We start from the raw sequence: 11,269 nt of genomic DNA, 5'->3' as shown, positions 1-11,269 counted from the left end.
GCTTGGGGTCAAAGCACTGAGCCTGGCAACAGGAGACCTGGGTGAATGTCCCAGCTCCGCTCCTGATTCCATTTGTGCCCTGGGGTTATTTCCCCTTTCAACAGCCCCAGCCGTGAAGCAAGGCTGATGATACCAAGCAGATGTCTGGTTCAGATTTCCCAGGACTGGTGGGCTGGGTCCCCAACTTGTGCTTGACCCCAGTCTGTAGGGGCCCAGATCCTAAACAATATTTAGGCACCTAACTCCTGTTGAAATCTATAGGAGTTATGCACCTAAATAACTTTGAGGACCTGAACCCATAACTCCAAAGCTAACCTGCCCCAAACTCTGGGCACTTCAGACTGTAGACGGACAGACCCATTTCTACGGTTCACAGATGGGGAGCTAGATACCCACAGGTACAGTAGGCTGGATTGGTAGCGTTGCAACCAGCAGGAAGTTCTAGACAAATGCATCCAAAGTTTTGACCCCAAAAGGGAGAAAGGACAGAGACGCCATGAAGTCCACTAGGTTCAGGACTTCGCTATTGCCATTAATTTTACATGAAAGATGTTGAAATGCTACAGTAGTGGATGATTGTGTAAAACCATCCTAGCTAGACAGAGAGATACCGCCACAGGATGGGCAGATGGCTAGATTACCATAGATTAAAGGGATTGAGAGCAGAGGAGAGCTTGGGAACGTTTTTTTGTTCCCACAGCTAAGATGTCATTTCCATCAAAAACATTCTTGCAAAGTTTCCAGGTTTCTGGCGCAAAACCAAAGCTCTAGACATTTCTGGGTTTCGGCACATGGAAAATGAAAGGCGTCTTCCAAAACCAGGACATTTTCAGGTTGGGGCAGAAATTTCTCTGGTCTTGGTATTCTTGACCAGAATCAAAACAAGGCATTTTTTGATCTCACCAGAAACCCAAGAACTTTGGCTGAAAAGGGACATTTCCCTGGGGAAACAAACGTCCATGGTGATGAAAAAGCCAATTTTCATTGAAAAAATGTTTTGAATGAAAAATTTCTCTGGAGGAGAGAGAGAGAGAGAGGTGAGACTGTGGCTGGAAAGGAGAGAGAGAAAGACAGAAGCTCCCTATGAAGGCTAGGCTAGAATTCTCTCTCTCGTGCCGTTTAGCAACATGGGCTGGTGTCTCTGGAAGGGGAAAGCGGCGGTGCAGGGAAGTGTCTCCTTCTCTAAATGTCACAAATGCTTCTCTCCACAGCCTGTAAGGTCACAAGCCATGAGACACTTTCCCCATTTAACTGCCCAGCGAGCCAGCCCTGGCCAATGTTGCTGAATCAGACAGGCAGCTCGTGGGTATTTCAGGAAGGCTGGGCCGGGGGTGTCTGACACAGGGGTGAGAGAGGGGTCTGGGGGGCGGGGTGTGTAATTGGAATGGGCCGACAGGCTCTGCAGAGCAGCTGGCATGCAGAGGGTGGGGACAAGGGCTCTCCAAACAGATCGGCCCTCTTCATCCCACAGAAGCAACAGGAACTTACTGTACCAGCATGGCCTGGGCTTGACTTGACACTCTGATTTGGCAAGGGGCTGGGCTCCTTGCTGAGACCCTTGTCCTTGAAAGGCCAGGAGAAGGTGGGAGTGGGTGTCTGAGCCTTTCCCTGGGTTCAAATCCAGCTCAGCCCGTGTGTGACCAGAGCATGGCATGATCTTTGGCGGCCGAAATGAAACGAGTGCAGCGGGTCTCAGCCCAGCTCCCACTGTGGCAGGAGCGCAAAAACAACCAGTGGGTGCCAGACGGCCGCCTCGCTGGTGTTGCTAAAGGACTGAACTTGTTTTTTCACGATGCGGTTTCATAACCCCAGCCCTGATGCTTCCTGGATCCAGCATTGCACCACTCATTCCTGGCACCCTTTTCCCTGCCACTCCTAGCTGGTGTTACCTGCTCTTGGTTGCTCCACGCGAGATCAAGGCACAAGCAGGCAAGCGAGTCCAGCAGCAACCAGCTAATGAGTGAACATGGGGAGAAGGCACCATGGCATGAAGGTGCTAGGAACCCAGATCCATTCTGTTTCTCGCTCTGGTCTGCCCAGCATCCAACGGCTACAGAACCTTGAGCCATTTGCCATCCGTTGTGCCAGCTGGGGCGATGGCTAGAGACGGGCTAACAGCTCCTGGGGATAAATAAATAGCATTCCTCTCTCTGCAGGGAAATCCCAGCCAGGATCACACTGCACAGGGGTAGAGGGGAACGGAGCAGTCAGCAGAAGCCCAGCTAAAGCAGCGTGAAGGGCCGTGCTCACATTTGACGCTGTCCAGAGCGTCGAACACAATGGCCCTTCACAGAGCAAAGCTGGGCAGAGCTGCCCAGAGGGAGAAACAAGCTAGTCTGAACCCAGGAAGAGAAGATCTCACACACACTCCCCACAATGAAAGTCCAGGAGGTCCTGGGATGGAGGGAGAGCCTGGATGCAAGTCATGTCACCTTGCATCTCATGCTGTCCCCTACCCCAATGCAAAGGAACTCCGATCTGGTGGGGTTTTCCATGCGCCGGGCACCGGGACCAAGGACTGCAAGAGAACCAGATCCAAACCCAAATCCTGGTCCTGGAGGCAGGCTTCCCTGTCAAATAGATAGGGATATTGGGTCCGGTCCTTCGGGGGGGGTGTAGATAGCAACAGGACTCTACCAACTTCAGTGGAGTGACCGCTGCTGGGGATCAGGTCCATTGACTGCAACGGAGTGACACAGATTGACACCAGCGGCAGATCTGGCTCTGAGCTAGGTGGATTCACACCAGCTGGGGATCTGGCCCGTGCTGTCTCACAGCCCTCCCACCCGCCACCTCATGTACTCTCACGTCTGGCCATGGGCGCTGGGAGCCGCCCCAGACCCTCGGCTGACCTGACTCGCTGCCAGTCTGTTTTTCCTGCAGCCGGCACCACCGCCCAGCAAGGCAGGGGGATGGGGGCTTGACTCCGATCTCAGTCACCTGGAGTCAAGAGGGAACGGCACCATTGCCGGCAATGAAGCCAGGCCAGGGCAAAAGGCAAGTTAAGTGAGAGCAGAATCAGGCCCGGTGACACCTAGGCGTCCTTGGTTGCCTTAGCAGACAGCCTGCGTGTGCATGTTTCCTTGCTGTTTGCTGTGCGGTGGGTGTCTCACCTGCAGGTGGGACGGATTGCCACGTGGAGGGCTTGTGTCTGGTGCCTCCTCCAACTATGGGTGGTCTCCCACCCACAGTTATTTGGGTGGGAGTTTTGTCCCCGTGTGTACGTCGGGATGTGTGCGGCTGCACGGCGTGACCCCCATTGTGCATTCGATTGTGTGCGCAACTTTAACAGGGGGAATGTTGGACGGGGGACGGGACAGCATGCATGCATGCGTGAGACGTGCTGTGTATTTCGTTGCATGGATCTAGGTGTGTATGTTGTGGCTGTGTATACACACACACACCCATGTGTGTCTTTATTTTTGTGCAGTGTCTGTCCAGCCTTATTGTCTACATGTGTGTTTGCGTCTCTCTCGCTGTGCGGCACGTGCTGTGTGTGCATTGCACACATCCTGTGTATCGTGCCCCGTGTGCACACACGTGGGTCAGGCTGGGGAGAGATGCGACCACAGTTTTTTGCAACCCTGGGCTTGCTCTGGCTCCAGCTCGCCCACCCCGTCACCAGCTCATGTTCATCCCCCACTCACAGGTTGGAAATTCCCCGGGTCCTGCCATGCATGAACATTCCCAGTGCGAGCGCACGAGCCATCAGAGCAGAGGGCCCTTTGCAGCTCAAATTCCCCAGCAACCCTCTCGGAGCCTGCCTGACGAGGTCCCCTCCTTCCCTGTCCACCCACCGCCCAGCTATGTTAGTGTGTCATTAACCCACCTCGTCATGCTGACCTGGAGGACCTGAGCGACTCATGCCCGAGTTTTGCGCCCACGCCTTTTGCCATGCTGCCCAACTGGGACAAAGCCCAGCTTCACCTTGGACACATACTGGGGGCATTATCCTCCTGGCCAGAGGAGAATTATAATTCTCCTTGCCCCTTTTCACAGGCCCAAAGACAGCAAGGGAGAGCAGAGCCAGGGAAGGACTCCACATCGACGCCGGGCCGGGAAGGGAACCCGGCATCCAGGTCACAGGTGCTAGCCCATAGCCGTGTGACCATAGGGATCTGGTTCTAACAAACACCACAAAGGCAGGTTTGGGGGCATTTTGTTAAAGTCACAATGCACCGTTGGAGACGGGACCCAGGCGTCCTGCACCCTGAACACAAGCTCTCAGGGATCCGCCGGGGCTCCGTTCCAGCAAGCACCCTGAAAAAGGATTCATTGCGACACGGCTCAGAGCTGGGAAGGGAACCCAGGAGTCCTGATTTCTAGCACTGTGTCTGACTCGCAAACCCTTCGTCACCCTTCAAAGCATTTAGGTTCAGATCCAACAAACTCCTCAAACTCTGGGTGCTCCCCTGTAGCATCAAATCCCTCTAGCGATTGGCAGAGTCAGGTATCTCACAAGAGCATACACAACGCCAGGGCCTTCTCCTCTGAAAGTGAAGGGGAGACATTTCACGAGTTAACCATTCGTGCTCCTGATAACTCAGAAATAGTGTGGGGTGAGTTTGATTGGAAGGTTCGGCGGAGGGTGGAATTCCTATTTCATCCCCTTACCTTTGACCCTATCAGATAGATGGCCTGGGTCTAAGGTGGCAGCATGGGCTAGTGGTTAGAACAGTGGCTAGCCAGTCAGGACACCTGGGTTCCAATCTCAAGTTTGGGAAGAAATGTAGCCTATATGTTTAGAGCAAGGGGCTGGGAGTCAAGACTCCTGTGGTCTATTCCTGGCTCAGCCACCCCCTTGCTGGGGGCCCGTGGGTGCAAATTGTAGCATCACCCTGTGCCTTGGTTTCCCCCCCATCTGTCAAACTAGGATAATACCCAGCTATACCATGAGGGGCGGGCGGGTGACTGCAAGGCTAAATTAGTTAACTCGCTGCTAAGTGGTGCAGCTAGTTTGCTTTCCCGGGAGCCAACAGAGGCGTAAGCCATTTCTCCATCAGCTACTCAGCGGGTGTCGTCTCTTAGGTACCAGGGGTGGCTTTTGCAACGCAGCCAGTTCTTAGAGCAACATTACCAGCCAGATAGCACCCACCAGGGAATCCGTTTCTTTAAGCAGGCCCTGCTAATCGGTGAACAGCTCATTAAGGAGGAGCGGGTTGTGATTTGGGGATGGATGTTTACAGGGCAATTCCCCCACGCCTCGCAAGCACCATTCCAGACGGGGCTTATTTAAAGCCGATTTGCGCCTTCTGCTGGGGGGCAGCGCTTTCCCCAGGTTACAGAGGAGAGAGGAGACAGGGGATAATTTACCTGCAGAGCGGGGAGATATGCAAAGCCCTGGGAGGTTAGCTAGTTCCTGAGCGGGCGAGGAGCTGGGCTGAGAGAGTCGCTCTGGACTGGATCACTTCCAGCAGGGACTGGGATGGGGACCCGCAGAGTATATGTATTGAAAGCAGAGCCATGTGGGTCCAAAATGATTGGGTCCCCCCTTAAAGGGTGTCCATCCCTCCCCGTGCATCAGGCGAGGGGGGCCTAGAGGAAGCTGGGGGTGGTGCTCGAGTTCAGCATTCACCCCGGGGAGGGGCAAGAGAGAAGGGATTGCGTCCAGCCCCCACCCCACGGAGAATATACAGGCAGGAGAACTGCCTGATGGTGGATCCACATTCGAGCCTCCCTCCCACCACATGGGACACAGCGATCAATCAATTTCAGAGAGAAAGTTAATTAAAATGGGGGGGGGCACTTGCACAAAGCAATGATGGACCAGGCTGGGGGCAAAGGGGGGCAGGGCCTCTGACACAGGCGCCTGGAAGAAAGGGGGCTGTTGAAAACCATCCCCATCAGGGCGGGAGATAACGCCGACCCGGCTTTGTCTGGGAAGGATGACAGGGGGCGTGGACGGGCCCCATTGCCCCTTTCTCCCTCCCTCTTTTGGGGCCGGGAGAGCAGGACTCTGTCTCCCCAGGCTGCTGCGGGTCTAAGGTCACGGGAGGGAGATTAGATTCAGATTCACCGAAAGGCCCAGTTCGCCCCATGTGAAAAACCCTTTGTCACCATGAAGGGAGGCGCTCCCCCACCCACAGGGAGCAGAGACCCAGGACAGGAGGACCGGGGAGGAGGTATGGGGAGCTGGAAGCCCCTTTACTCTTAGGAGGCAGCTTCTGGTGCTTAGAATCACAGAAATGGAGGCACGGCCCAGGGGTGTTTGTCCAACCAGTTCTTAAAAACCTCCACTGAGCGGGATTCCTCCCCCCCACCCCTTGGATTCCTCTTCTAGAGCTAAACTCCTCTTAGATTTCAGAGTAACAGCCGTGTTAGTCTGTATTCGCAAAAAGAAAAGGAGTACTTGTGGCACGAAAGCTCATGCTCAAATAAATTGGTTAGTCTCTAAGGTGCCACAAGTACTCCTCTTAGAGTTAGCGAGACCAGGGGAGTTACAGTTCGAAAGTTTTTCCTGTAACAACTAACTAAAATCACCCTGCTGCAGATAAAGACCACTGCTTCTTGTTCTCCCTTTAGTGGGCATGGAGAACTGATCACTGTCTTCTTTATAACGGCCCCTTATTTGAACGTAGATCTCCATGCCTTAAGCACAACAAGACCATCTCTTCTAGCTGCTTTCGATGCCCTTGGTCTTGAGTCTATTCTCAACAGCCCCAACCGGTGCCAAAAAGGCAGACAGACTTGCAAAAAGTTTCTGATCCCGGCAGGCACGTGCGACACAGGCCGGCTCTGGTGTCCCCGGGCAGAGCGAGGTGTGTCAGAGGAATGCACTCTGTCAACGTTCCCTTTCCAAGGAGTCTTGCGAACGGGTTCAACTCCCAGCCAGTATTAACATAATAAACAACCCAGGAGGAGGAATTCTCCTTTGTTTAACCAACAGCAGCGATCGCAGTGCCAAGGCTGACGGCAAGTTCAGTGATGCACCCAGGTTAGCAGAGAGCCCCGACTGGGGTAGGGGTTAGTGGTGCTTTTCTGCATCGCGTGGGCCCTGAAAACATGCGTCAGAGGCCTGGCCATCCCTCAGAGAAGCATGTGGCCGCTAATTTATGCCCCGGGCATGTGCACCGTGGGCCTGATTCTCCCCACACTGCAGGGGACACAACAGGAGTGACTCCATCAGCGGGTTTGGGATCAGGCCCTGCGCCCCCAGAGTAAAATCCTTGAGCTGCTGGGCTCACCGGAGATGCGCCTGATTAACACCCGGGAAAGTCAGAGCCACATCAAGCCTTGTGGTTTCGGATTAACTCTACCCCCAGAGCAGAACCATCCTCTTGGTCAGCTCGGTGGTACCGGGCAACACAGACGCATTTTAAAGACGGGCCTCGCAACAGAAACCCACAGACCCAAACCTGCTTCTGCCCAGACCCAGCGCCACATTGTCTGTTACCCATAAGCCTTTGGGGCCCCGGCTCAGTGCATTCTCCGTTACCCAGAAGCACCAGCCCAGAACCAGGGGGACGATGCCTCCCCCCTGCTCTTTTTAAGAAAAGAAACATAAGCGCAGAATTCATGTCCCCACAGATCTTTGTTCCCCCACAGAATAATAGATTCTGCCGGGGAGGCATGGCAATTACACCTTCCGCCTGCCAGGGGCTGGTGTGGTGCCAGAAGAGAGGGCAGCTGGCTCATTGCCAGAGCAGCCAACCGCAGAGAGGTTTGGCCTTGGCCTCCCCACTTCTACAAAGGTTCCAGTACCCTTGCCCAGAAGCCCCCAGAAGAAACAGGCGGGGAGTCTTGTTTGCTTCCAGCTGTCCAGTTCGTTAGCCTTCAAATGGGCATAGTAAGAACAATTCACATAGCCAGCCGCATCCCAATCCAATAGCCCGCTTATACAACCCTGGAGTCACGAGACGCTGGAGTTAACTTTACAGGCTGAGTTCAGCTCCAGCGGAGTTGAAGTCAGTGGGGTCTTTCGGGGGTAAATAAGAGCCGAATCAGACCCTACATTTAACATATACCAAGCAGTCACCCGAGAGTCACTTTTCGTGAGCATTTCAGGAATAGCTATTGTCGTTATTCGCTTCTCTGGCATGTTTCATCTGAAGATCTCCAAGTTCTTTCCTCTACATTAATTACACCCCCGCCCACTATTAGGATACCCCCTGTCCCACTAAACACAGGCACAAGGAGGCGAAGGAACATGCCCAGGACAACAAAGAGGACGGACTAGAACCCAGCAATTCCCCCCACTCTAGCCCCTTGCCAACCACTAGACCATACTCCCCTTCCAGAGCTGGGAATAGATCACATCCATCCTCCTGATTCCTCAGCCTGCCCGGTCTAACAAATATTTAGATCATGCTCCTCACCCAGATTGGTGGGGTGGGGGGACACAAAACAAAAACCAGAAGTTCTGGCTCCCAGTCCCCACTGCTCTAACTACTAGACAACATGACCCTCCCAGACCTGGGGAAAGAACGCAGGTGTCCTGGCTCCCCGCCCTTGCACCCATTCCCTCCTCATGTCAGGACAATGGCAGTCAGGAAATCATCTCTAGGCTTTATTTTCAGGGAAAGTGCATCTGGCACACACCCTGGGAGCCAGGAGAACCTCCCTGATGTAATCTTTAAAGGGCTGGTTCTTTGTTCTCATCCAGTTTCTCTCGCATAATCTGGCTTTGATCTAACTAAACATGCCTCTGTGCAAAGAAAACATGAAGACGGATGCAATTATGAATGGCCATTCCCCCCCTGCTCTGAGCTAAGTACATTTTATTAAGGCAGAATCACCAAGCCACAGAACACACAGAGCCCTCACCTCCGCATATCCCCCAACATACACCTACAAAGCCTTTACTTGAAATGGGCCTGAAATCGCAATATTTCTATTAAGAAAGCTTCCCCAGCATGTGGAAGAAGAGGGTGACTGGATCCATCGCTTTGGTTCTATTAGCCCTGGAGACAGAGAACACCCAGGGCTGAACTGTGATAAGTATTTGTTTTGGGGGGGGTCACCAGATGGCGCTCTTTCACATAGTCTTACAAGTTTGTTTTCTTGGCGGGTGCGTGAGCAAGATTTTAGTCTTGGAAGAAACACTGCATTGGGGTTAATTCTGTGATGCTGTTTCTTCTAGGGGCAGTTCTTCCATGTAACAAAGGAGTTTGCGCTCTGCCTTAATCGCACTAACTAGAGTCAATTTTGGGGTGCAGAGTTGCTCCCTAGGCCCTGGGGTGAGATTTCTGAAAGAAGGGATGGCCCAAGTGCCATTTGCAACCACCTCTCTTCCGGGTCTAGACTATAAAGTCTGAACAAGCAAGTTTCACTAAGCAGATCCCCAGATTCTGCCTCATTAACTTCTCCAACAAGAGACGAAGATGCAAGGCTGCCTGCCCCATAGACCAGCTGTTGCTTGGCAGAGGGGAACAACAGTACAACAGGAATTCGTGAACAGGCCACTTGTCCGGTTTTGAGCCTGTTTTTCTCTGGTTCAGCTGGTGTCTGGTAGCATGCCTGGAGGATGCCATTTTGAAGAGCATGTCCCCACCGGCAACACGACCTTGCCCCGCAGGATGCGTCCCAGGTTGCTGCGGGGGGTGGGTGGGTGCTCTTCAAAATGGCATCCTCCATGCAACATGACCTTGCACGCACCAGGCTTGATCTCCTGTGTCTGGCAGAGACCTGTGCTCCCTGCTCAGCTCTGCAGATGTTATTAAGAACCAGCCCAGGATGCAGTAAAGCTGCTCCAGGAGGGCGTTAGCTGACTCTTTAGGGGCACTGAGCCCTCCACAGCTTGGACTCTGCAGCCCCTCTGTGTGCTGGGAATTAAATCTCCTCCCTAGCTCCCACCCTCCTCCCCTCCCCCAGCAAGGAAATGTGGAATGCAATCCCCTAGGGCACTGGGGCAAAGAAAGCCCAGGCCTGAGGCTTTACAGAAGGCCTGTCAGGGTGTGGGGGGAAGGCACAGGCAGGCAACCGGCCTTTGAAAGAGGAAAGCGATTCCCACCGTGACAAATGGTTTAATTATTTCAGAGGCCGCTTCCGAATGGGAGAGCGCAAAGGCGGAACGGGCCCCTGCGAGAGCAAAGGGCAAACCCCTGACAAAGCAGCAGCAGGAGAGAGACTGGAGGGTCAGGAAGATGATGCCTTGGGAGCTGGATTCCACAGGGTTTAGAGGGTGTGTACGCAGCCCCCTCCCCATGCCGATCTGGAGCGAGGAGGTCACATTATTGTTTCACCTGATTGAGCCTGAAACCCACAAGCCTGAAGGCCTTGCGGAAGGAGGGAGGGAGTTGCCAAGTTTGGTTGGACATATTCCTGGAGATTTCATCACATGACATAATTTCATTACAGAGTAAACTTTAATTCTTGGGGCCTCCTGGGCAATCCTGGAGGGTTGGCAACCGAGGCAGGACATCAGAGCTTTGGAATCCAAACCCAGACCCAGCTGGGACTGTTGCAGCTGGCCTCTGAACAGGGCAAAGCGAAAGCCCAGTGCTGAGCACCCTGGCAGCACTGGGGAGAGGACAGGAGAATCCTGCCCCAGTCCCTACGCTGATGGCCCCATTTGCAGGCGCTCAGGTTTCCAAGAGGTCTCAGCTCCTGTTTGACATGTGCCTGGAAAAATCCCCTTTAAACTCAAACCGCTGCTCAGTGCGGCTATGGGGGCTGTCCCCAAATTCTCTCTACCCAGCTGATTCACTAAGATACACCTGGCACTCTAGGCACATGGCACAAACTTTACAGAATTCACAGCCAGACAGAGGATCTCTGTCCAAAAGCAGATATCCCCAAAATTTAAATTCCTTCCCCCCCACACACATACCAATCCATAGGATTTGCCATCACTTAGCTCTTTGGCTCAAGATACTGAGACTTGTGGGGCAGTTTTGAAGGACCTGGTTCAATACCCAAGATTCAGGCATTACATTCCCCATCATCATAGTCACCACCAGAGCATGTGTGAGCCCTTAGTGCTCTGTTTTATACCCTGCAGGGGCTCCCATCATGCTCTGCTCTTAAAGGGGTACTCTCACCTGCCAAATTCTGCCTTCTTTTCCCTCTGGGTAGTAGCCACTGGTACAAGGAGGAGGGACAGAATAGAGTACACTGATCCAACATGCAGAAGAGCTGAAGAAAGGCCTGGATCCTCACCGGGTGTAAATCAGCCTTGGTCCATCCATGCCAATACCAATTTACAGCAGCTGAGGATCTGGCCCACTGCCAGCGAATGGGGCAAAGAAAGACCGGCACCATTTCAGGGAGCCCGATCTGCTCGGGGGTCAGGACTTCGGACGCGGACTGTGGTGTGGTGAGGCGTTTCTCG

This window comes from Caretta caretta, chromosome 24 (assembly GCF_965140235.1).
Source record: "Caretta caretta isolate rCarCar2 chromosome 24, rCarCar1.hap1, whole genome shotgun sequence".
NCBI lineage: Eukaryota > Metazoa > Chordata > Testudines > Cheloniidae > Caretta > Caretta caretta.
Note: the sequence above shows the minus strand (reverse complement) of the source record.